Genomic DNA, 26382 nt, shown 5'->3' with positions numbered 1-26382 from the left:
GGGAGTGTCAGAGACGGTGCGATTGGCACAGGACAGAGCGGAGTTTAGGGCTGTTGTACATAGGGTCGCTATGAGTCGTAGGCGACTCAACAGCACATAACAACAACAACAACAACAACAATTATGGAAATATATCTTGATTTAGGTGGTGTTTTGACATAGGTAAAAGTTTTCACATGAAAAACTCATCAAAGGATTGATGAGTCAAAGGACTTAGGATTTTAATTTTTTTCTATTCAGTGTGCTTTAGGTAGCTCTGATGGTATAGTCCGACAAAACCTCAAGGTTTCTAAGATGTCAGATAACTTCATGCCACACGCGCACGCATGCCTCCGGCCCTCGCGCACCGCCCCCCCCCCGTCCTACCCCCAAAGGAAATCATTGAAGAACTACCTGAAGAAAACACCTTGTATACTATGAAAAACGATAAAATAAGCGAACTATGTATTCAGGAAACAGAGCAAACCCCAAGTAGGATAGATAGCAACAGAAAAACAGCAGAAGCTATCATAATTAAATTCCCCAAAATCAAAGACAAAGAAAGAATACTAAGTGTAGCTCAAGAAAAATGAAAAGTAATAGCAACAGAGTGCAGTAAAGCTGGTGAGGGAAAGGAGATATTGAAACTCTCATTCACTGCTGGTGAGAATGTAAAATGGCACAAACAGGATGGAAAGCAATTTAATACTTCCTTAGAAAGTTGAAAATAAAAATACTATTTGCGCCAACCTACCACTAAAAGTGAGATTTCTTTATTTTAAATAAAAAAGAGCTGTGACACAAATAGATATATGCACAATCATGACACTGCAGAATAATTTACAAGCCAAGGAGATGGAAACAACCCAACTGTTTCTAATGAAGCTGTGATTACATAAAAAAACAAGAAATCCATACATTCACACAATGGAATACTATTCAACACTTTAAACAATTAAAGAAAAATTGTGTAACCTGGGGGGACCTAGAGAATAGAATACTGAATATAACAAAACCACTATGAGATATCATCTCACCCCAGTAAAAATAGCAAAATTCAACAGAGCAGCAAACAACAACTGGCTAGTCTTATCATTAAGCTGAGTAGATTCAGCAGTATAAAGTGGGACTCTCACCACCAGGAAAAAAGTGGATAAAGCAACATGTGTAAGAGATTCGTGTGCCAGGGATTGTATCTTACTGTCGACTGAGGAGCTCTCTGGACTGAGGGATTGTATCCTGCTGTTAACCTGAATTATAGCATCTAAACTTCCCTAATAAACCTCAAAATCATGAGTAAAAAAACCCCAACAAACTACTATTATAAAAATCTAACAAAAAGGTTTATATACAGAATTATTCTTGGGTGGTTCCCAATAGAAAAGAAGAGAGAGGGGAATAAAAATTAGTAAATAGATAATAGATACATATTAAGATGGGTGAAGGGGAAAGGAATATCAGAGAGAGAGCAGATCAGTACAATGTTACTTAATAAAAGTAAGAAATAGAGAAATACAGAAGATTAGTGGAAATCAGAATTTCAAAGTTGGTGTTAGGTGCTGGCCAGTTGACTGCGACTCACAGCAACCCTCTAAACAACGGATCTGAAGCTTGCCAGCCTCCTCAATACCAATATTCTCAAGCCCATCACTACAGTCACAGTATTGATCCTTCCTATTGAGGATTTTACTCTCTTTCCCTGACCTCCATCTCTCCATGATGTCTTTTTCCAAGAACTTGCCCCTCCTAACAACACACCAATTTACGTGAGACAAATTTCCACCATCCTTGTCTCCAAGGAACACTCTGGTTGCACTTTCTCTGAGACATGTTTGTTTTTTTGGCAGTCTGTGGACTACTCAGTACTCTTCTCCAATACCACAACTCAAAGGCACTGATTCTTCCTCTGTCATCCTTACTCATTGCCCAAATTTTCAGATGCATAGCAAGGAACTGAAAAGACCATGGCTTGGATCAGGTCTTGACTTGATCACAGCTTACTCTTTATACTGATTTCATGCTCTTTAGCACCTTGGAGAAATCTTTGACAGAAGATTTTCCCAATGCAACACGTAACATGTCTTTTGATAGTTTGAGTGTTGGTCAGGATGTGTTGCTTTGCAAAATTGTATTTCTTTTCTTTTTTTTTTTTTTTTAAGAGGAAAGATTTTTATTTGAATGCCCTAAGTGGCTGAAGCTTGCCAAGCTGTTTGGATTCGACTTTTAAACAGGCAGCAGTGAAAATTTTGTTTCTTGACTGTGGATTCAAGTAATATGTTATCATTGGCAACTTCAGTCTTTTCTCCATCTGTTATGATGTTGTCAATTGGACAGTGGTGAGGACTTCTTTCTTGATGTTAAAATGTAATGCATATTACATAGTTGTCTTTGATCTTCTGCAGCAAGTATTACAAGGCCTATCCACTCACAGCAAGCAAAGTTGTGCTGTCTGCATTAGGCAGGTTCTTGTAGAGTCTTCTTCCTATCCTGAACCCACATACTTCTTCATGAAGTCCAGCCTCTACAACAATTTCCTTAGCATACAGATTGGATTGTTATAGAGAAAGAATCCAGCCCTGATGCACACCTTTATTGATTGGGATTACAAGGAGAAAGTGGGAAAAGTGTAATTACACTGAGGGTATTAACATTCACTTCCTAAACACCATGCCTCCAGAAACTCTATGAACTTTGATAAATGTCAATAGTTGTAGAGGGGCTTCAGGCCTTTAAAAAAATTTATTATTAATATCAATGAAAATTTACAGAGACTTTGGATTTCTATTCATTCATTGTTGCACTTTTCTCCGCTCCCAACCCTGCCCTCTAGTACACTACCTCTCGGAAAAGTAAAAGAAAAATTCTTTCATTATTTTACAATCCCTCCCCCCAGGTCCACTCCAATATGCAGCCTTGGCTCTGGACTTCTGTCATGACAAAAATACCTAATAGCATATCCCTCTTAAACAGTTTTCTCCCTCATCTGTTTCAATGCAGTATACATTATTGAACCCATCTTTCTCAGTCTCCCTCCAACAGTGGCACCATGCAGTATTTGTCTTTTTGTGACTGAGATACCTCAGTCAGCATAATGTCCTCCAGGGTCGCCCATTTTGAATAATATTGCATGAGTTCCTTGTTTTTCAACGCAGCGTAGTATTCCATTGTGTGAATATACCACAGCTCCTCTATCCATTCGTTTGTTGATGGGCATTTAGGTTGTTTCCAGCTCCTTGCTATTGTGAACAAAGCTGCAATAAACATGGATATGCAAGGCCTTTTGTTCATAGGGTCGCTATGAGTTGTGCTCGACTTGAAGGCAGTCAACAACAACAACAACAAAACATGTATAAATAAATGTTGGATTAAAAAATGAATTTCTTTTACAAACTCACTCAACACTCAATTTTAAAAAATAATTTATAACCTTGGAAACCCAATGGAGCAGTTACTATGAGTTAGACTGGAGTAGATGGCGCTATATTTAAATTTGTAGCTCAGGGAGAGATAAAGAACCCAGACTGTCTAAGGTATGCTTTTGTGAATTCTCATCATTCTGAAATTGAAGATGAAGGGAGTTCTGGTGACTTCATCCATAGATAGTTGCTCTACTGACTACAAGGTGGCCCCCCTCTCTCTCTGGCAGCTGGCTCCACCTCTCCTTAGGAGAAGGATGGACAATCTCTTCCTATATGATGTACAGCTTCCCAAAAACCTGCTGGAGAGTCAGCTGGGAATTGGTTTTGACTCTATGGCAATGAGTTTCTTTGAGAGCTTTTCTATTTCATAAAATAATGGTTAGGAGAGGAGACGAACTAAGTTCTGCTTTAAACATTTGGACCATGGTGCATCTGATTAGGAGACACTGTACTGCTGCTTCCCTGCCTTTGGAACTGGACAAATCCAGATACTGTCTTAAACATTCAGGGTTTTTTTCTCTGACCTTTCAAACTGCCCAAGCAGGTAATTCAGGAAGTTTCTTCAACATCTCTCCTAGACATCAGAATTTGAAAGAACAGCAGGAACCTTTTCATGAACATAATGAACACACTCCTACCTCCTGCTAAGAAGACTCTTCTCACAGACTACCTTTTGCTTTATAATACAAATCCTATGCATTGATAACCTTCTGATCTTGTATCAAAGACTTTTTAAAAAAAAACAAATCCACTTAAGTAGTGAATAGTTTCTAGCAGTGAATAGGAAAGAAAAGCCTTAACTTGAATAAAACGGATACTGCTAAATTTGCTCAGATCACAAATTTTCTTGTGTTCCCATTTTATTTTCCTCTTTACGTGATTGTTGTGTATCATTGAACCTGAGCGCAGGTTTTTAGAGGCAGTAAATTACACAGGAGGAGATGATCCATTTCTCTCATGAAGCAGCTGGTGCATTTGAACCAAATGACTTTGGGTTAGCAGTGCAACTCTTTACCACGAAATCACCATGCCCCCTCTTTACAATGGAATAGAACTACCTATATTTTCAAGTAAAATATTTTTCCCTCCTAAGACAGTTCAGAACAAAAAGTTCAGCCATAAGTTATCACAAAACCCAGGAACACATCTTACATAAGTAACTTGAAATTCAGATCATACAGGCAGCCCAGATGCTCCCGCCTAATGACCTTTAACTGTACAAACATTTCCTGTTGTGAGATATCTGAAAGGACTCTCTGGCTCGATGCATTTGCAGAAGCAGAAGAGGTGCCCGATATTATGACCTTCTCAAGAAAGAAGAAGAAATGCCCTGTGATGAGTAAGCATCTGACCAGATAGACTCCGTTTTGAAGATCCACTTTTTGTGCTTCCTAATTTGCCTAACACCTCCTTTTCTAAAATAATCTTTCCCTCCTAAAAGCACTAAATAAACATGAGCCCTTCCACTTGCTCTTAACAATAATATATACAGCATTGAAAAATGCCATCCTTCTACAACCAGGAGAAGATAAAATAGATGAATGGGACCTTCTAAGACTCAAATCCCTATGCACATCCAAAAACTTCTCCAACAGGGTAAAAAGGGAAGCCATAGACTGGGAAAAAGTATTTGGTAATGACATGTCAGATAAGGGACTTATGTCTAGAATTTATAAAACACTTGAGCACCACAACAAGATAAATGTAAATAATCCAATTGAAAAATGGGCACAGGATATGAACAGACACTTCGCCAAAGAAGACATTCAGATGGCCAACAAACACATGAAGAAATGTTCAAAACCCCTAGCTCTAAGAGAGATGCAAATTAAAACAACTATGAGATATCATCTCGCCCCAGTCAGAATAGCAATATTTAACAGAACAGCAAGCAACAAATACTGGTGAGGTTGTGAGAAACTGGAACTCTTATTCAATGTTGGTGGGAGTGTAAAATGGTGCAACCACTGTGGAAAGCGGTGTGGCGCTTTCTCAAAAAGTTGCAAATAGAGATACCATTTGACCCCGCAATTCCACTACTGGGAATATACCCTGAAGAGACCATAGCTGACATCCAAGCAGATATATATGCACACCCATGTTTATCGCAGCTTTGTTCACAATAGCAAGGAGCTGGAAACAACCAAAATGCCCATGAACAAATGAATGGATAGAGAAGCTGTGGTATATTCACACAATGGAATAAATACTACGCTGCATTGAAAACCAAGGAACTCATGCAGTATTATTCAAAATGGGTGACCCTGGAGGGCATTATGCTGAGTGAAGTATCTAAGTCACAAAAGGACAAATACTGCATGGTGCCACTGTTGTAAAATGGGACTGACATCAGAGTTGGGGTAAGACTGAGAAAAACTGGATAAATTATGTATACTGCATTGAAACAGATGGAGAGAACCATTTAAAAGCAATATATGATAGGGTATTATGGTTATCACAAGAATCCAGAATTATGGTTGCATAGTGGAGTGTATTTGGGGTGGTGGTGGGGTGTGCAGGGGGATTGTATACCGATGAAAGAATTTTTCTTTTACTTTTCAAAGAGAGGAGCGAACTGGGTGGGGGAGGGGTGGGTAGGGAGAAAAGTGCAACAATGAATGAATGGAAATTCAAAAATCTCTGTAAATGTTCATTAAGATTAATAAAACAAAATTTTTTTTAAAAAAAGAAAAATGCCATCTTAAAGAAGGAAAATTTTGAGGTAGTATTTAGAGGCTTGGTTGAGATTCTATTTAAAAGGAATATATGACTAGGTATTATCGTCATAACAGGAGTCCTGAACAAAGGCTACACAGTGGAGTGGACTTGAGGGGAGGGATTGTAAAACAATGAAAGATTTTTTCTTTTACTTTCCAAAGAGAAGAGTGAATGGGCAGGGGGAGGGGTGGGCAGGGAGAAAAGTGCAACAATGAATGAATGGAAACCCTGTCTCGAAAAGCTTTCATTAAAATTAATAATAATAATAAGGATGGCATTTTTCAGTGCTTCTATTTCTAGCTTCTATTTCTTTTTGCTCTGGTCACCTAGTGGCAAGAAGCTGGGCTGTAATCCAGAAGGCATGCAGTTTGAATCCACCAGCTTCTAAGTGGGAGAAGGACAGGCAACCTCCCGGGTCATCCATTGCCTCTGAAAACTCGCTGGAGGGTCAGCTATGGGTTGATTCAGACTCTACAGTCCACAACAAAAAGAAGTCAAAATAGTAGCCTTCTCTACATGATTGTTCTAAGTTATTCCATACTACAGATATGGGCCTTATGGGACCAATTGGGACTGCACTAGTAAACAGATTTATTTAGTACAGGATCTGATACAATCAAAGTGCTGACTCACTATAGCTATTATTGTTACATAAGCCTTCCTGGGATAGTAGTTTGGCTGCTGACCAAAAATGCTGGTTCTTGTTGATAAGCCCTGAACCCTGCTTCCTTCTCAATTCTCCATATACTGGAGCCTGCCCTGGAGACGGTGAAGCCGGGCTGCTCCTTGGAGTCAAGGATTTTGAAGCTTCGTCTGACATACTTTAGGCATGTTGCAAGGAGGGACCAGTCCTTGGAGAGGGACATCATGTTTGGAAGAGTGGAAACACAGAGCAGGAGAGGAAGACCCTCGAAGAGATGGATTGATACAGTGATTGGGGTAGTGGGAGTAGGTGTGTTGGAGACAATGAAGTTGGTACAGGGTAGAGTAAGATTTAGGGCTCTTGTACATAGGGTCGCTATTAGTCACAAGCGACTTGACGGCACACAACAACAACAACAACACTGTTAGAACCACTGTACTGATCCATCTTGTTAAGAGTCTTCCACTCTTTCTCAGAATCCCCCCTTTTCCCAGCATGATGTCTTTTCCCAAGGATTCATCATCCCTCTTGACAACATTCCCGGAGTATGTGAGTCAGAGTTTCACTATCTTTGCCTCAGAGAAACAGCCTTAGAGCCAGACTTGTTTGTTTCTTAACAGTTTACAGGATATTTTTCTTAAAAAGAGAAAAAGGAAGCAGTTCATTTGCATCAGTCACACATTCCTTGGGGGAGAAGATGAGATAATGTCCTCTAATAAAGACGTATAGCCTCAGAAATCCAGGGGGGTGCCATTAGTGGAATCTGGAATTAATGTAGTGGGTTAGGCTTGGTTTTTTTGTTTTTATGTTTTGGTGTGGGTTTTTTTCCCCCTGCTTATCACTGGAAACAAAATAAACTGGAGCCACCTAGTGGCCAGTCTCACTGCAGTTTTTCACTTTAGCCTCTATCACACTATTACTGCAAAGTCACAGTTTTGCCACCAACTGGGGGAGGGAAAAATCCTGGAGACGGGAGTTGGAACAGAAAAAGCAGAAGCTTTATAATATACTGATACTGTGTTCATGTGAAGCCTCTGCCTAGACCAGGAGGCTATTATCTGAACAGAACAAGGGAACACTGCATGTTTAAAATCAAGAGAAGTGAGTGTCAGGGTTTATCTTTTCTCCATACCTATTCCAGGGATATCATTGTTGATGTCAGATGGATCTTGGCTGAAAGCAGAAAATACCAGTTTGTCCGTGTTTTATTTGACTTAGTGGATCACAGTGAATTATAGCTCACATTTGTAAGAAGGAGAATCCCAAACAACTGTGCTCATGCAAAACCCATACCTAGACAAAAAGGCTATTGTGTGAATTGAGCAAGAAAAATTCTCACTATGGGCTAATAGGCAACATCACAATAGATGAAAAAGAGATTGAAATTATCCATGATTTCATCTGGCTTAGATCCATAATAAACACCCTTGGTACAAGCAGTCAAGAAATAAAAAGACAAATTGCATGGGAAAAATCTGCTTTCAGGGATATCTCCAGAGTACTGAAGAGCAAGGATATCAGCTTAAAGACTAAGGTGTACTTCATCCAAGTTATAATCTACTTAATTGTTTGTTATGCATCTGAAAATTTGACAGTCATTAAGGATGACAAAAGAATCAATGCCTTTGATAAATGGTGTTGGAGAAGATGAATGAATATTGCAAGGGTTGTCAAGAGAACAAATAGATTTGTCTTGGAGAAAGTGAAATCAGAGTGCTTCTTAGAAGCAAGGTTGATGGAACTTCACCTCAAATGCTTTGAGTATGTTGTTGGGAAGGGCCTGTCCTTGGAGAAGAACATGATGCTTGGAAAGGTGGAGCATCCGTGTAGAAGAATACCATCAACAAGATGGATTGACACAGTAACTGTAAGAAGGGTCTCAAGTGTGTTGGAGATGGGACGATGGTACAGGATCAGGCAGATTTCAGATGTATTATTCACTAAATCACTATGAGTCATACTCATTTCAATAGCACATAACAGCAACAACAATTCAATCTGTATGCTGAGAAAAGCATTTGAGAGGCTGGATATTATAAAGAAGAATGTGGTATCAGGATGAAGACTCATCAACAACCTGTATTATGCAGATGACATAACCTTGCTTCCACAAAGTGAGAAGGGCTTGAAGCACTTGCTGCAGAAGATCAAAGACTATAGCCTCCAATATGGATTATATCTGAACATCAAGAAAACAAAGGTCCTCACCACTGGGCCAAAAGGCAACACCATGATAGAGGAAGAAAAGATTAAAATTACCAATAATTGCATCTTACTTGGATCCACAGTCAACACCTATCCAGCAATAAAGTAACTAACAGCAATAAAAAAATCCAAAGATATGTTGCAATGGGAAAATCTGCTTTCAAGGACTTTTGCAAAGTACTGAAGAGCAAGGATGTCAGTTACAGACTAAGGTACACTTGATCCAAGCCACGCTCTTTTCAATTACTTGCTATGCATCTGAATGTTGGACAGTGACTAAGAATGACAGAAGACAGATCGATGCCTGTGAGTTGTGGCATTGGAGAAGAGTACTGAATCTCCCATGAACTGATAAAAAGAACAAACAAACATGTTTTGGAGGAAATGCAACTAGAGTGCTTCTTGGAGGCAAGGATGGTGAAACTTTGTCTCACGTGTTCTTAGGAAGGACCAGGCCTTGGATAAAGATATAATGCTGGGAATGGTGGAGGGTCAGTGTTAGAAAGGAAGACTTTCAATGAGATGGCTTGACAGAGTGACCGTAACAATGGATTCAAGTACATCAGAGATGATAAGGATGGCGCAAGATAGGGCAGGGTTCAGATCCATTGATGACAGAATTGCTTTGAGTCTTAGTCTCACTGGATGGCACGTAACAACATGACTTTGTAGGGGGCTGTGCCGTTAACCTAAAGATTGTGCCTCCCTGACAGCTGGGATCCACTCTCCTTTTTGTGGGAGAAAGGTGGGCAATCTCTTCCCAGGTGATTTACAGCCTCAGAAACATAATGAAGGGTCAGTTATGAGTTTACTCTGACTCTCTGGAAAGGAATTGAGAGTATATAAGACAGGAGTTATGTAGGTCTGGAGTTCCTAAATCTGTCTCAAGGAAGGGAAGGTTTGAGGATTTGTAAATTAGGCTAAGGGTTGGGGAAGAGTTCATGTTTATTTAGTATATCTTTAGAGCTATTGTGAAAAAGGAGTTGTTGTTCTTAGGTGTCGTCAGCTCATAGCGACTTTATGAACAACAGACCTGAACTCTGTCCTCTCCTGTGCCAGCCTCACAATCTCTGACACACTCAAGCCCATTGCTGCAGTCACTGTGTCCAATTCACCTGGTTGAGGGTCTTCCTCTTCTTTGCTGCCTCGCCACCTTTCCAGGCATGATGTCCCTCTCCCAGGAATAACCTCTCCTAGCTGTTGTTGTTATGTGTCGTCGAGTCATTTGCGACTCATAGCGACCCTATGTACAACAGCCCTAAACCCTGCTCTATCCTGTGCCAATCTCATTGCCTCTGACACACCCATCCCGAGTGCCCCAGTCACTGAATCAATCCACCTCATAGAGGGTCTTCCCCTCCTGCGCTGTCCCTCTACTCTACCCAGCATGATGTCCCTCTCTAAAGACCTGTCTCTCCTTACAACATGTCCAAAGTATGTCAGACGAAGCCCCAGAATCCTTGCCTCCAAGGAGCAGCCTGGTTTAATCCTCTCGACAATGAATCTGTTTTCTTGGCAGTCCATGGCACATTCAATACTTTTCTCCAGCACCACAGCTCAAAGGCATCAATTCTCCTTCTATCCTCCCTAGTCATTGTCCAACTCTCTGATGCATAACAAGTGATTGCAAAAACCATGGCCTGTATCAGGCGGACCTTAGTCTCCAGAGAGACACTGTTGCTCTTGAGTGTTTTGGAGAGGTCCCTAACCGCAGACTTTCCCATCGCAATACGTTTTTTTATTTCCTGGCTACTGGTGCCAAGAGTGTTGACCGTGGAGCCGAGCAAACTGAAGCTGTGAACAATCTCAATCTCTTCGCCATCCATCATGATGCTACCGATTGGTCCAGTGGTGAGAATTTTTGTCTTCTTGACATTGAGCCTCAGTCCATATTGAAGGCTGCAGTCCTTGACCCTCTGCAGTAAGTGCATGAGGTCCTCCTCAGTTTCAGCGAGCAAGGTTGTGTCATCTGCATAACGCAGATTGTTGGTAGATCGTCCACCAATCCTAACGCCACGCTTCTCCTCATAGAGCCCAGCCTCTCAGATAATCTGCTCTGCATACAGGTTGAAAAGGTATGGAGACAGGACACATCCCTGGCATACACCCTTCATGCCCAAAATATGTGAGATGAAGCGTCATCATTTTCGCCTCCAATGAGCTGCACTTTCTTCAAGACATATCTGGCTTCCAAGATGGTGTCTATCTGGTTAGGTTCTTAGTCACCACAGAATACATGCTGTGGCGTCCTCACGACTACTTTCTCAATTATATAGCAGTCACTCTTCTTACCTCTGCACATACATGGCACCTGAAATCTCTTTTCAGATCACTAAGGCAGGAATTAGTCAGAAGTTGCAAGGAAGGAGTTCTGTGGCTGCCTTCATAGACTGAATGATGGTCCTTCTGATCTGAACTGTCTCAGGGGAAAATTGTCTTGCTAGGAAAGAGAGAGCTTTGGTGGTCTAGTGGTAAGAAACTGTGCTGCAATTCCAAAGGCACATAGTTTGGATCTACCAGCTGCTTCACAGGAGAAAACTGGGCAGTTTCCTCCCATGGGATTCATTGTTTCTGAAAGCCCCCAGAGGGTCAACTGTGGGTCAGTTCTGACTCAGCAAATAACAGGAAAGAGAACTAGTTTTAGAGCTTGATAAAAGAAAGAGGAAAGATCCAGTATGAAAAACAATGTCTACGAATTTTGTAAGTAAACCAGCATAAAGCAAAAACAACGACAACAAAAAAAAGAAAGCCTGCCTCAATTGCTCATGTGGATCTAAGAGGGGAAAGAGGGAACACAGGGGTGAGGATGGGTGGAGGGTGCAATCGTAGGGTCTCACAGTTTAACAGGTGGAGGGAGGGGTGATTGAAGGAAGTGGGGAGGATCCCATGTGAAAAACAATGTATATGAACTTTGTAAGTAAACCAGTATAAAATTAGAAGTTCATACTTAAAAACAGACAAACAAAAACACAATGTATGAAGATGATAGTATGAAACATAATGTGAATGAAAAAGTATGAAACACAATGTATCAAAGTATATAAATTTCACAAGCAAACCAATTTAAAAAATAATGTAAGGAACTAAAGAACAAATCAAGTCTCAAGTTGCAATAATTTAGGATTCTATGGGTAGAATATTGAATTACTCAGTAAGCATGAAAAGAAGATGGAAGGAATACAAAAAGTCATGGTACAAAAAGAATTGGCTTACAGAAGAATTTTAGGAAAAAAATGAATGATCAGTGAGAAAGACTTGAAGCTCTGGTTGTAGAAGATCAAGAAATGCAGTCTTCAGTGTGGATTATATCTCAATGTGAAGAAAACAAATAAGCAAAATCATGATGGATGGAGAAGAGATTGAAACTGTCAACAACTTTATTTTGCTTGGATCCACAATTAACATCCTTAGTACCAGCAGTCAGGAAATAAGGAGACACTTTGCAACAGAAAAGTTTGCAATTAGAGTTGTTGTAGTTGTTGTTATGTGCCGTCGAGTCACTTGCAACTCACAGCGACCCTATATACAACAGCCCTAAACTCTGCTCTATCCTGTGCCAATCGCACTGTCTCTGACACTCCCATTCCGATTACCCCAGTCACCGAATCCATCCACCTCACAGAGGGCCTTCCCTTCCTGAGCTGTCCCTCCACCCTACCAAGCATGATGTCCTTCTCCAAGGACCAGTCTCTCCTTACAACATGTCCAAAGTATGTTAGACGGAGCCTCAGAATCCTTGCCTCCAAGGAGCCGCCTGGTTTAACCCTTTCCGGGATGAATCTGTTTGTTTTCCTAGCAGTCCATGGTACTCTCAATACTCTTCTCCAGCACCACAGCTCAAAGGCATCAATTCTCCTTCTATCCTCCTTGGTCATTGTCCAACTCTCTGATGCATAACAAGTGGTTGCAAAGACCATGGCCTATATCAGGCACACCTTAGTCTCCAGAGAGACTTCTCCAAATTATTGAGGAGTAATGATATCTTTTCAAGGACTAAGATGCATGTGATTCAGGCCAGTCTTTCTGATCACTTGCTATGCATCTGAGAGCTTGACAGTGATTAAGGATGACATAATGCTTTGAGCTGTGGCGTTGAGAAGAGCACTGAGCATCTCAGGGATGGCCAAAGGAACAAACAAGATCTGTCTTGGAGAGGGTGCATCCAGAGTGCTCTTTGGAGGCAATAATGATAAGGCTTTGCCTCACATATTTTGGGCAGGGGCTATTCCTTGGAGAAGGACATGTTGCTAGGAAGGGTGGAAGGTCAGTGAAGGAGAGGAAGACCTTTGGCCAGGTGGAATGATGCAGTGACTGCCACAATGGGCTCTTTTATATCAGAAAGTGTGAGGATGGCACAGGATAGAACAGAGTTCAGACCTTTTGCTTATAAGGTCACTATGATTCATATTTGACAACAATAAAAACAATAACATACGATCAAGAGGCCATTGTGATGAAGGAGAAAGTTCAAGCTTTTCTCAAGGAATTGGCAAAAGATAAGGCCCCACGAATTGATAGAATACCAATATTGATTGACGTATTTCAGGAAACAGATGCTGCCCTGGACATGCTAACCAGGTTGTGTCAAGAAATCTGGAGGACAATTACTTGGCCTCCTTAGTAGAAGAGATCCATATTTATCTCCATTAAAAAAGAGGGGGTGATCTGACCGAAATTATTGAACAACATCACTAATATCACATTCAAGTAAAATCCTGCTGAAGATAATTAAAAATTCCTTTACTTAGTGCCAGATCATCTCAAGACTGGGCCCCTTCCCCCAGCTAACACTCACCAATAGGAGAGGAAATAGGTGCCATTACCACAGTTAATAATATTAATAGCTATTATTGTTGTTGTTGTTATGTGCCATGGAGTCGCTGTGACTCACAGCAACCCTATGTACAACAGCCCTAAACCCTGCTCTATCCTGTGCCAGTCGCACTGCCTCTGACACACCCATCCCGATTACCTCAGTCACTGAATCAATCCACCTCATTGCTAAGGAATAAAAACAGATGCTCCCCAAGCTCCTCACCACTCCCCATTAAACTCTGGTTCAGCTTTGGGAAAATTTTTAAATTGCAGACCAAAATTACATTTGGTGAAAACTATTGAGAAGAAAGGTAGATAAAGATGCTTCAGAGAGGCCAGAGCCACTGGCTTTTTAGGATTCTTCTGAGGAAGCTTAAAAGATTAGAAGACAATTACATTCCTGTGGCCAGAGGACTGTAAAGAGTCTTTTGAACAGGACAGAGATCTTGTTTAGGTTTAAATTTATGAGAGCTCTGCTTCTTGTTGCTCAAAGCCCTTCTCTTCAAGGTGTGGTGAGAAGGATCAAAAGTCTCCATGAGATATTTAATTATTAACAATAAGGTTTTTGTTTAACCTCCTAGGAATGTAAACTTCTACCATGAAACATGTGGCAGAAACAAAATATATAATTCCTATTTCTTGCAGAAAATTCTTTTTATAGATTCAATCCAAAGTAGATGTTACTTGTTAAGTGTCACCAATTTAAGTACAACTCATAGCAACCCCATGAGCTCTGAACTTGCCCTATTCTGCACCATCCTCATCATCCCCAACACATTTGAGTTCATTGCCACAGACACTGTATCCATCTCAACGAGGATCAATTCATTTCATTGAAGGTCTTCCGCTCCTTCACTGACCCTTCACCTTTCTAAACACAATGCCCTTTTCCAAGGAATAACCTCTCCTAACAACGTGTCCAAAATATGTGAGGTGAAGCTTCATCAACTTTGCCTCCAATGTACATTCTGGTTGCACTTTCTCCAACTTATGTTTGTTCTTTTGGAAGTCCATAGAGTATTCTGCACCCTGCTCCAATGCTACAACTCAAATGCATCAATTCTTCTTTCATCCTTATTCATTGTCTAGCTTTTGGTTGCATAGCAGGTGACTGGAAAGGCCTTGGTCTGAATCAGGTACACCTTAGTCTTTAGACTAACATCATTGCTCTTCAGGATTTTGGAGCGATCCCTGACAGCAGACTTAACCAATGTCATATGTCTCCTGACATCCTGACTGCTGGTACCAAGGATGTTGACTGTGGATCCAAGCAAGATGAAATTTGTTGTTGTGTCGTTGACTGCTGCTGAGTCAAGCATGACTCATAGTGACCGAACAAATGCCTGAGGCCTTTCTATAATTATCGTCACTTATCAAAATTCATAGAGTTTCCAGAGGCATGTTGTTTAGGAAGTGGATGCCATTCCTGCTTCCATTATAGACAAATTAAATCTTCTCTCCATCAATTATGCTGTGGCCTAGTGGTCCAGTGGTGAGAATAATTGTTTTCTTGATGTTGAGATATAATTCATATTGAAGACTGGAGTCCTCGATCTTCTGCAACAAGTGCTTCAGGTCCTCTTCACTTTCAGCAAGCAAGGTCGTACGGTTGTGTTTGTGTAGTGCAGATTCTTGAAGAGCATTCCTCTAATCTTGATGCCATACTGTTCTTCTTAAGTCCCTTGGATGATTTGCTCAGCATATGGATTGAAAAGGTATGGAGAGAGATTATAGTGCTGATGCATACCTTTCCCGGTTTTAAACCATGCAATGGTCCCTTGTTCTATTTGCTCAGCAGCTTCTTGGTCTAGATAAAGATTTCAAATAATCATACTTAAGTGCTCTGGAATTCTCATTCTTCTCAAGGTTAACCGTAGTTTGTTATGATTCACACAGTCAAATGCCTTTCATAGTCAATAAAACATAAGTAGACATTCTTCTGATTTCCTCTGCTTTTAGCCAAGATCTGTCTGACATCAGCAATAATATCCCCAGTGCTATGGCCTCTTTCTTCTAAACTCAGCTTGAACTTCTGGAAGTTCTCCATCAATGTGCTGTTCTAACCATAATCAGTTGATCTTCAGCAATACTATGCTTTCATGTAATATTAATGATATTGTTTGATAATTTCCACATTCTGCTGGATCCCATTTCTAAAGAATGGGAACAAATGTGGATCTTTTCCAGTCAGTTGACCAGATGACTGTCTTCCAAATATGTTGCTTATAAAGAAATTAATGGGCTTGACTAATTTAGAAATTTATGGTCATTAATTCTTCATTCAGTAACATCAGCTTATCTGTCTTCTTGATTAATTAACCATTTTATATTTGGAGTGAGTTCTTTTGTCAGAAAGCTTCAGAATCTCCGAACCTTGAAATGAAGGATGCTTTTGGCAGAATTCAAGCCATACATATCATAGAACCTCATTCTTGCAGAGTGCCAACATTGACTCAGATGTAGCAATAAACACAGTGTGGAGTTTTGATAGCATCTTTTCATTTAATCTTTAAAATGAGTCTGTGAGGAAGATGTTTCTATAATCTAAAAATTTTTAAACTTTGTTTAAAAATCTGGAAAGGTGTGCATCAGGGCTGTATCCTTTCTCCATACCTAGTCAAGCAGTATGCTGAGCAAATAAAATGAGAAGCTGAACTACATGAAAAAGAATGTGAGCTTAGGATTGGAGGAAGATCCATTAACAACCTGCATTATGCAGATGACTTAACCTTGCTTGCTGAAAGCGAGGAGGACTTGAAATACTTGCCACAGAAGATTAACGAATATGGATTATGCTGGTGTAAAAAAAAAAAAAAGAAAGAACATGGATTACATGTTAAAATGAAGAAGACAAAACTCCCCACCACTGGCCCAATGGGCAACAAGATGGAGAAAAGACTGAAATGGTAAATTATTTAATCTTCTTTGGATTCACAATCAACACCCTTGGTACCAGTAGTCAAGAAATCAAAAGACTTGTTGCATTGGGAAAGTCTGCTGTCAAGCACCTCTTTAAAATACTAAGGAACAATGGTGTCAGTTTAAAGGCCAAGGTGTGCCTGACTCAGGCCATGGTCTTTTCAATCACTTGCTATGCATCTGAGACAATGAATAAGGATGACAGAAGAGGAATCGATGTCTTTGAGTTATGGTCTGGGAGAAGATTATTGAATATCCCATGGACTGGCAAAAGAAAAAATAAATATGTTTTGGGAAAAGAGCAGCCAGAGTGCTCCTTGGAGGCAAGGATAGTAAAGTTTCCTCTCACATACTTCATGTGTGTGTAGGAAAAGCTATTCCTTGAAAAGGGTCATCACATGCACACCCATGTTTATCACAGCTTTGTTCACAATAGCAAGAAGTTGGAAACAACTTAAGTGCCCATCAACAAATGAATGGATAGAGAAGCTGTGGTATATTCCACAATGGAATACTATGATGCATTGAAAAACGAAGAACTCACGCAATATTATTCAAAATGGGTGTCACAAAGGGACAAATACTGCGTAGTGCCACTGTTGTAAAATGGGACTGACATCGGAGGTGGGGGTGGGGGGAGAATGAGAAAGATGGGATAAATAATGTACAGTGCATTGAAACAGATGAGGGGAAAAACCTGTTTAAAAGGGATATGTGATTAGGTATTATTGTCATGACAGGAGTCCAGAACGAAGGATGCATAGTGGAGTGAACCTGGGGGGAGGGATTGTAAAACAATGGGGGAACTTTTCTTTTGCTTTTCAAAGAGGAGAGTGTACTGGAGGGGTGGGGTGGGCAGGGAGAAAAGTGCAACAATGAATGAATGGAAATCCAAAGTCTCTGTAAATTTTCATTAAAATGAATTTTAAAAAATTATAAAAAAAGGAAAAGGTCATCATGCTTGGAAAAGTGAAGAAGACCCTCAATGAGATAGAATAACAGAGTGACTACAGCAATGATCTCAAGTATATCGGAGATGATGAGGATGGCACAGGATAGGACAGGGTTCAGATCTGTTGTTCATAGGGTCACTATGAGGTGTACTAAACTCAACAGCATCTAAAACCCACAATATTTTAAAAGCTAGAAAAATTAGGCCCACAGGGGATAAATGGAATTTCCAAAGAAGTAAGTACTTCAGTCCCTCATTCTAAATCTCAGGTGGAGATAATTGACTTCATCTATTAGAAAGTACATTTTTAGACTTTTAGATTTTGGTTTTTTAAAGTAACTTTGCTTCTCTTTCAATTTTTAAATAAATTTCTTTCTAAAAGCACACAAAGTTATGTAAATGGCTAATAAGCATATGAATGGGTACTCAATATCTTCAGACATAGTTCTTGTTTTCAGTCTATTCTGACTCATTGCAACTCCTTTGACAGAGCAAAAATGCCCTACAGGGTTTTTCTGACTCTCATCTGCAGCCCTCAGGCCTGGTTTCAATTGTTTTTGGTCAAACATTCTTCTAGGTCGTATAGCACTGGTCTGTCCATTTGCTGTACAGAGGTAACTCTTGGTTGCTATGATGCTGAACACTGTGACAATGATGTCTCAAATGCGATAATGGTTACCCATGGTTGACAGTGTTTGGTGGAGCTCCCCAATTAAAACAAGCTTGGAAGTAGTAGTGGCATTCACTTCCAAAATAGCTTGCCTCTGGAAACCCTGTACCTGGAGAAATGATAAAAGTTATACAAGTGTTCAGGTCTTTCGTTCATAGGGCGGTGATGAGTCGCCTATGACTTGATGGTACTTAACAACAACAACAACAACATCTTTATGGAAGCAAGCCTTTCTCTGACAAGCAGTTGATGGGGGCTAACTATGAATCTTAAGGTCAGCAGCTGAGTGATGAACTGTTTGATCATAAGGGCTTCACACAAGAAACAGAAACCAAATGCACGACTGTCATGTCAGTTCTGATTTGTGCTGATCCTCCATTGGGCTTCTGAGGCTATACAACTTTATGAGAGAAAACTATCCTTCATTCTATCACAGAGCAACTTGTGGATTTCAACCACTGACCTCTCAGATACTGTAATGTACTATCCTACCAGAATTCCTTCCTTAGACAATACTGTTGTTGTACACCATAGAGTTAGAATTGACCCATAGGTTTTCAGAGGTAGTTAATCTCAGTAGAAGAGATTGCCTATCCTACTGTGGAGCAACTGGTGGATTCGAATCACATACCTTTGGTATTGCAGCACATAGCTTCTTACCACTAGGCCACTAGAACTCCCTAGTTAGATGTTAGGAAAATGTAAATCAAAGCAACAGTAGAATGGCAAGTGTCTATAAAATAAAATGAAAAAAGGAGATTAACAGATGTTGATGACAATGTGGAGAAATTGGAATACTTGTCACATTGCTGAGGAGAATTGTGCTATCAAGGGTTTATTGTTCAAAATAACATTCCTAGCCATGGATTGACCTTGACTTTGCTGCATGGATGGGTGGGGACATGTGAATAAGGTTGGGTGATCTATCCACAAGGAGATTGGATAGTCTCACTACTAAATTGAGCTGATTCAGGGGCAAATTTCAGCAAAGGAGAAGCAAAGAATAGAGCATACACCCTTCAGGGCGAGAGATTCTTGTGTCAGCAGACCTACAGCAGAGCAATAGCAGCCACAGCAGTAATCAGAGACCTGATGTCAGACAGTGCTAACCTGGGATTGCTACCCTATAGAAACAGAACCAGAGGTCTTTGCCCAAGCTTACTGGAGAACGTGAGGGGAGAAGCCATGATTGGGAGAACTAAGGGTGAAACTGGACTCCTCTTTGGAGGCAAGGATTCTGAAGCTTTATCTGACATATGCTGGGCATGTTGCTAGGAGGGACCAGTCATTGGAGAGGGACATCAGGGCTACTCCTTGGAGGCAAGGATTCTAAAGCTTCATCTGACATACACTGGACATGTTGCAAGGAGGGACCAGTCCTTGGAGAGGGACGTAATGCTTGGAAGGGTGGAGGGACAGCACAAAAGAGAAAGACCCTCGACGAGATGGATCGAATCAGTGATTGGGGAAATGACAGTAGGTGAGTCAGCGACAGATTGGCACAGCATAGGGCAGGGTTTAGGGCTGTTGTGCATAGGGTTGCTATGAGTCACAAGCAACTTGATGGCACACAACAAGGGATCTCTGGTGGCCTAGTGGCAAGAATCTGCACTGCAATCTCGAAATGCACCAGTTTGAAGCCACCGGCTGCTCCATGGTAGAAGGATAGACAATTTCCTCTTGTGTGATTAACTGCCTCTGAAAATCCACCAGAGGGTCAGCTATGGTTATGTTCTGAATCTGTGGTACGCAATAACAAGAAAGCTTTGTAACACTGGCCTAAAATCACAAGGCTGAAGGCTGAATAAAAGGCCTGTGAGCCTTTTCCATAATTTTTGGACTCATGTACTTATAACTTGTTAGTCAAATTTGTGTCTTCTAGGTTGCAACACCCCCATGATACATCTTCAAGGATATGAACATGTACAGCCAAGCACAATCAATAAGAGTGCATCTAAATTCCAAAATCAATCTCCATAATAGTCTATGTGTTTCCTACTGCCAAAGGGGCCCTTTAGAGTAGTGAGAGAAGATCTTCACCCTGAAACCCACAGCGTCCCTTTTCAGCAGGAAGTAGCTAAGAGAATATGCCATCCCCTTTTCCTTATGACTCAGGGTGAAGTCTCTCTCAGGGAGGAGTGCTAGGGAATGGCAAAGGATACAGTGACAAAGAAGATTAATCAGAACTGGCTTTGACAAGCACTGTGGCATTTGGACAAGAACAAACTGGGAGGAGGGTAGAGAGAATAGTGCAATGAATGAGTGGAAGCCCAAAATCTCTGTAAATGTTTAGGAAAATTAATAAAATATAATTATAGAAAAAAAAAGGCCTGTGAACATGCTTTAGAAGTTTTCCTAACTGTAAATTTGTATTCTGCTAACTTTCCTAATAAGCCCCATAATCATGAGTATGGTTTTGTGAAGTCTGTGTACCTAGAGTACTGAGAGTCAGACCCAGCAGGGCAGTAGGATTGGTACTAGAATTAGTAAAAATGGGCCTGGGAACATGGGGGACATGTCTGACCTCAGGGAGTTGGTTTTGCATTGTGGATGCTGTTGATGGGGGCAATCCCCCTTGAGGAGTTAGTAGAGGTCAGACTCTGCCCTTCACATGTTGCTGCTGCTCCATTTTATAGAGATGAAGAGGACACAACTGCTGTGAAGGACAGTTTAGCAATTTCTCAAAAAGTTAAATATAAAATCACCATATGAATCAGGAATTGCACTCCTGATTCTATATATTCAAAAGATTTAAAAATAGGGATTCAAATAAGTACTTGCAGCTTCATTGCATATTTATACATGCTTTAAATCCTTCATGACAGCATTGTTTCCAGTAGCTAAAAGGCAAAAACAACGCAAACATCCATCAAGAGATGAATGGATTAACTAAATATGATATATACACAAAGCATATTATCATTTATTCATGAAGAGAATAAAGTTCTATGATAGTTACTCTTGTGTGTATAGTGTAACTGTCCAATGTGTTGTAATTCCAGCTTCTATATGTTAATGAGATAGGATTAGAGGCAATTATGTAATGATTGGATGAAGCTTGATCTGATGCAGGGAAGTCTTCCCAGGAATGTGGCCTGTATGATTTCTCTGGAATAGATAGAGAACATTTTGTCTGATCCTGCTTCTGCTTGTGGTCTCCAAACTTGAACCCAGAAACCTGCCATTCTTAAGGACTTGAACCAGTGGACTCTCATATTTGCTGACCTTAGATTTGTCAGCCTCCAAAGCCAGCAGTCTGCAACCCTGCCTGCTTAGACTTTTTAGCCCTCCATGATATCTCTTTCTTGAGGTCTGAACTACAAGCACGTAAGTAATTTCTTGGAACTATCTCTCTAAGCTCCACTGGTTTTGTTACTCTAAAGAATCCAGCCTAAAACAAGTTCTAATATGTGCTGAAAGCATGCTGAGTTAAATAAGTCAGACCTAAAAGTACAGATATTATATAATCTCACTTAACTTGAAACGTCTAGAATAGGCAAATGCATAGAGAGAGAAAGGTAATTATGGGGTAGGGATAGTGTTCCCTAGGGCTGGGTTCTCTAAAGAAGCAAAATTAGTAAGACTTGAATAGGTAGACTGATCTCAAAGAAATGACCTTATAAAAGCAGAGAAGGAACATCTCACACACAGAAGATAACAAGTCCTGGGTCCATATATCAGGCTGCATTAGAGAAGCTTCTCCTAATTCACGTAGCTGTGGAGGCTGACAAACACAAGATTGACAAGTAAGGCAACAGACTGCTGGCCTCAGATGTTGATGTATCCAAGATCAACAGGCAATACGGCAGGCTCCTAGTTCAAGTTTAAAGAACTAAAATGATGTGAAAGATGCAGGATCTGGATCAAACAAAAGCTAACTTGGCCAGAGAGTCATATTTATAATCAATGTAGGCTGTACTCCTGAGGAAACTTACCCTACATGAGATCAGGTCTGCAACAAGATTAAGAGTGGTATGTCCCACCTGAATCCTCAGATCATATATCAAGATCTATATCAAGAGAATAACCCTACCATTACATGATTGCTACATTATTTCATTACATATATGACAAACCAGAGAATCCTGGACAAACTGATACACAATTCTAACCATTATACTTCATCCTTTGCTAGCTTGGCACTTGTACACATCTCCTTAAATGATCCATAATCTCTAAATAAAACAGTTCTAGAATTATACTCATGCCTAAAAAGATAAAACTAACATATGTACAACCACAGTTGTCGTTGTTAAGGGCTGTCAAGTCAAGTATGACTCATAGCGACCCTATAAACAAAATATATGACCCTTGTTCTATCCTCACACTTCCTGACACACAAGAACCCATTGCAGCAGTTGCTGTGTCAATTCACCTGGTTGAAAGTCTTCCTTTCCCTCTCAGACACTCTACCCTTCCCAGCATCATGTCCTTCTCCAAGGAACATGCCCAAAGTGTATGAAGCACAGCCTCATCATTTTTACCTCCAAAGAGCACTCTGGCTGCAGCCTCTCCAAGACAGATCTGTATGTTCTCTTGGCCATCCATGGATGCTAAATGCTCTTGTCCAACACCACAGCTCAAAGGTGCCAATTCTTTTTCTGTTACCCTTATTCATTGTCCAGCTCTCAGATGTGGAACATATACCTGGACCAGAGGCTGTTGTGTGAATAGAGCAGGGGGACACTGCATGGTTTAAAATTGAGAAGGGAGTGCACCGGGGTTGTTTTATCTCTCCATATCTACTCAGATTATCCAAGAAGCTGGACACTGTGAAGAGGAGTACGTCTTCAAGATTGGAAGGAGACTCATTGATAACCTGCATTAAGCAGATGACACAGCCTTGCTTGCTGAAAGTGAGGAAGACTTGATGCACTTGTTGCAGATTAAGGAATGTAGCCTTCAGTATGGATTGCATCTCAATGCCAAGAAAACAAAGAATCTTATCACTGGACTGATATGCAGCATCATGATGGATGGAGAGGAGATTGAAACTGTCAACAGCTTCATCTTGCTTGGATCCACAATTAACACCCTTAGTACCAGCAGTCAGGAAATAAGGTGACACATTGCACTGGGAAAATCTGCAGTTAGGGAACTCTCCAAATTACTGAGGAGTGGTGATGTCTGTTTGAGGACTAAGGTGTGTCTGATTCAGGCCATAGTCTTTGCAATTGCTTGCTATGCATCAGAAAGCTGAACAATGAATAGGGATGACACAGAAAGAATTGTTGCCTTGGAGCTGTGGTGTTGGAGAAGACTACTGAACTACCCATGGAAGGCCAAAAGAACAAACAAGTAAGTCTTGGAGAAGGTGTAACCAGAGTGCTCTTTGGAGGCTTCACCTCACATGCTTTAGGCATATTGCTAGGAGGTGCTATTCTTTGGAGAAGGACATGATGCTGGGAAAGATGGACGGTCAGCAAAGGAAAGGAAGACCCTCAACCAGGTGTACTGACACGGTGACTGCTGCAATGGACTCTTGTGTGTCAGGAAGTGTGAGGATGGTACAGGATGGAACAGAGTTCAGATCTTTGGTTCAAAAGGTCATTATGAGTCATACTCGATTAGAAGGCACCTACCTCCACCATCAAACTAGACTTTACCATGTGGATGGGTTGTTGTTGTGTTGTTAAGTGTCTTTGAGTCGCAGGCGACTCATAGTGACCCTATAAAGGAGAGTCCTCGACACTTGGGTGCCTTTCATCCTCTCTCCAGGTTCATAGGGTTTCCGGAGGCAATCTATTATGGAAGTGGATGCCACTCCTCCTTCCAATCTTGTTTTCATCGGGGAGCTCCACCCCGCTCTCTGTCCACATTGGGTAGTCAACCATTAACACATTTGACACATCAGTGTCACAGTTGTGGATTGGTAGGAATATGTAAATAGGATATGTTAACCTATCTACAAGAGGATTGGCTATCTCACTAATCTATAAGGGGATTGGCTATCTCACTAGTCCACAAGGGGTTTGGCTAGTCTTACCATTAAATTGAATAACCTAGCAGCATTTGAAAAAAAAATCTCCCCCACAAGTGAAGAAGCAGCAACAGCAAGAGAATGCAACTTGTCCTTCAAAATCAGAGCAACAGCCATAGCAGCCACAGAGGAGGACCAAAGATCTGACATGAAACAAAGCAGACCTTGGTAAAGCTGTCCCCCACAGACAGAACCAGCGCTAAGGTAAAAGGCTTTATCCAAGTTTCCTGGACTACTTGGGGGTAAGGAGAAAGACCAATATTGGTAGGACTGAGAACTTTTAACAGTGGTCTAAAACCATGAAGCTCAAGGTTGAGGTGACTGTACATTTCAGAAGCTGTCCTAACTTTATCCTGCTACTCACCTGGATTATAACTTTATTACTTCCCTAACATTGTTCTGTGTGGTCTGTGAGTTATCTCATTGGATTTTGGACCCAGCAAAGCAGTAAGATTGGTGTTGAGAGGAGTAGAAAGAGGTTCAGGAGCGTGGCGGACATGTCTGACCTCATGGGAATTTGTTTTTTGTTGTTTAGGCTATTGACAGGAACAATCCCCTTTGTGAAGTTCATACATGTCAGATATGATTGTCCCCATGTGACCCTTGCTGTTTTAACACTCTTGCTGTTAAGTGATGTTGACTTGTAGACTACTCATAGCAACCCTATGAATGAAAGGTCTGAACCCTGTTGTATAACTATCATCATTTCTCTAAATTCTGGAGTTTCTGGAGGCAAGCTACTTTGAAAGTGGATACCACTCCTCCTTGCAAGCCTGTTTTAATCTGGAAGCTCTACCAAACACTGTTCACCATGGGTAACCATTATCTCATTTGTCACATCAGTGTTAAAGTGTTTAGCATCACAGCAACCACCAGTTACTTCTGCATGGCAAATTGACATAACAGTGCTATTCTACTTAGAAGAATGTTTGACCTAAAATGATTAAAACCAGGCCTGAGGGCCGAAAGGCATTTTAACATTGTTGTTGTTGTTAGGTGTCCTCCTAGATGACTCATAGCAACCCTATGAGTGAAAGACCTTAACACTTGTATAACTTTCATTGTTTCTCCACTATCATAAAGTTTCCAGAGGCAAGCTATTTCAGAAGTGGATGCCATTACTACTTCCAAGTTTGTATTAATCAGGAACTCCACCAAACACTATCCACCATGCATAACCATTATTGCATTTGACACATCAGTGTCACAGTGTTTAGCATCACAGCAACCACCAGTTACCCTTGTACAGCAAATGGACAGACAAGCTATACCTCTTAAAAGAATGTTTGACAAACCACAATTAAAACCAGGCCTGAGGGCCACAGACTAAAATCACCCACCTTTGGCTTGGTAGCATAACTTTATATCCACTAGGGCAACAGGGCTGTATGTTGTTGTTAGGTGCCGTTGAGTTGTAGATGATTCATGGCGACCCTATAAACAAAAGACCTGAACACTTGTATAACTTTCATCATTTCTCCTGGAGGCAAGCTATTTGTGGTTGCTGTGATGCTAAACACTGTGACACTGATGTGTCAAATGCAATAATGGTTATGCATGGTGAACAGTGTCTTAATCAGGTAGAGCTCCTGGATTAAAACAAGCTTGGAAGCAGAAATGGCATCCACTTCCAAAATAGCTTGCCTCCAGAAACTCTATTTTAACACTAGAGTTGCCAAAATATTTGAAAATCTGTATAAAGACAGAAATAGCCCATCCTAACAATGATACGTCTTGGGTATTATACTGTGGAGTCAGATATTTCTGAAAAATCATTTGTCTGTATAAATAATTATACAGCATGATCCTTTTGTAAAAAAAATTAATAATATTCAGATTACTGTCAAATTGCAACAATTCTGTAATAGAAATCTGGCTTTAATAAACTAAAACCCAGTTGAATTTATTATTTATTGTTTGATTTAGCAGCAGCTTCTTTTTTTTTTATTTAAATCAGTTTTATTTAAGAATTTCCAACATTGACAACTCTTATAAAAAGCATCCAAGCACAGAACACAGAACTGCAGCAAACAGCATTCTTATGGGGAGCTAACAGACATTAGAACTTCCACCCTTCTTTGA

The 26382-nt window shown here is 40.6% G+C and overlaps 1 protein-coding gene across 1 annotated transcript in view; it reads right to left on the bottom strand.

Moving 5' to 3' along the window:
- The window catches only part of SLC5A11 (solute carrier family 5 (sodium/inositol cotransporter), member 11), a 79035-nt gene that overhangs the window by 12470 nt on the left and 40183 nt on the right, over positions 1-26382 (bottom strand). The gene's annotated exons all lie outside the window — the stretch shown is intronic.

This window comes from Elephantulus edwardii, unplaced genomic scaffold, assembly GCF_000299155.1.
Source record: "Elephantulus edwardii isolate Elephantulus edwardi_28Jun2011 unplaced genomic scaffold, EleEdw1.0 scaffold00361, whole genome shotgun sequence".
NCBI classification, from domain to species: domain Eukaryota; kingdom Metazoa; phylum Chordata; class Mammalia; order Macroscelidea; family Macroscelididae; genus Elephantulus; species Elephantulus edwardii.
The sequence above is the reverse complement of the archived record's forward strand: the minus strand, read 5'-3'. Positions and strand labels throughout refer to the sequence as shown.